Source organism: Serpula lacrymans (genome assembly GCF_000218685.1).
Source record: "Serpula lacrymans var. lacrymans S7.9 unplaced genomic scaffold SERLAscaffold_18, whole genome shotgun sequence".
Taxonomy (NCBI): domain Eukaryota; kingdom Fungi; phylum Basidiomycota; class Agaricomycetes; order Boletales; family Serpulaceae; genus Serpula; species Serpula lacrymans.
This window is the reverse complement of record NW_006763307.1, coordinates 344,954-346,406: the sequence shown is the minus strand read 5'-3', so window position 1 is coordinate 346,406 and position 1,453 is coordinate 344,954.

Sequence of the window (1,453 nt, the reverse complement as noted above, 5' to 3'; positions counted from 1 at the left end):
GCGCTCTTCGCGACGGCCTTGTAGTGCTTTGGGAGAAGAACCAAAACCTTTGTGTCAGGCAACGAATACGAAGCTATATAACAAAATACAATGCCTGGTCAAGTCCTTGCTGGAAGGCGGTGAATCAGGGTATGAGTTTTGAAGAGTATTGGTATAGGCGCAAATCCAAACTAATATTGAACTAAAGAATAATACATCGAGTATGTACTTCTTTATATAGTGAATGGCAAGGGTCAGACCGAGAAAAGGAAGAATTAAGAAAGTGGTCTGACCAACTGACTAACCAATAGGAAAAGAAGGAGAAAGTGGTCCGATCTATCGTATTTATTAATCGTATGAGAAAAAGTATTGGTAAGGGGTGTGCAATTGGCTGTATCAGTAAGCCCATGAGAAGGCGCTGACTCACAACCTTCTTCGCTTATCAATATCCCTCCGAAGTATTCCCAGACATAGCACTGGATTGTTGCTATGTCATTTGGATATCTTCTCGAGGGTCTGCAACAAGTCTCCTTCGTTGTAAGTACGATAGGACGTGAGTGTGAATAGAGAATAAGAAGAAAAAGGATAAAAGTAATAAGATACCGGCTGTGATCTCTAGTCCAAGGGCAAGAGGAGTGACAGGGATCGAGTCTGTTAACCACGACATGACGGGAATGCGATAAGAAAAATTGATTCCTCACACTTTGATACGCGGCCCCCAGCATTAAGGGGAGTACTTAGCTCAGCAGTTGGTGTGGAACCGCTGTTGATCAGCATCTGCTACTTTGCCACCACATATCATCCGCGACATCAAGAAAAAGCTTCATATGGAATCCAACAACATTGTAACCATTCATCGCCGCAATGACAGACCAAATATCCACATTATGGTCACAAAAATGGTGTATCCAATCAAAACTAAATATGATCTAATTCGTGCACTGGGGATTGACCATGGAACTCAAGCCCCATCATTTATGATTTTTGACAACACTAGGAACCAGACAGAGCACTGATGTAAGGTCATATAATCAGTCTTGCCATCTGAACACCAAGACAAAGTTGTCTGGTTCCATACAGGGATGAGCGATCAGTTTCGTAGAGACACGATAGAACAGCTATGCACGAGGGACTTGTGTAGCATCTGTTGTACAGATGCTGCAGGTATGGTGCGTCAGCTATCAAATATTTTTGTACTTGTATCCAAAGACAAGTAGGGTCTAGACTTACACAGCATTAAGCTTGTGATACAATGGGGGGTATACAAAATCTCTGTGTTCACTCTTACAACGCTTTTGGGTGTGCTGCACGCAATGTGAACATTGAAGCAACTGCAATTTATTTTGTTGAACCACGGCACTTTGATAGCCATAAATGATCATCCCAGAGAAAAAATATGGAGGATCAGCAAAAGCTAGCACAAAGCGGCATAAACTCCACCATGAAGATGATGAAGTCCGTCGAACAAAGAGCT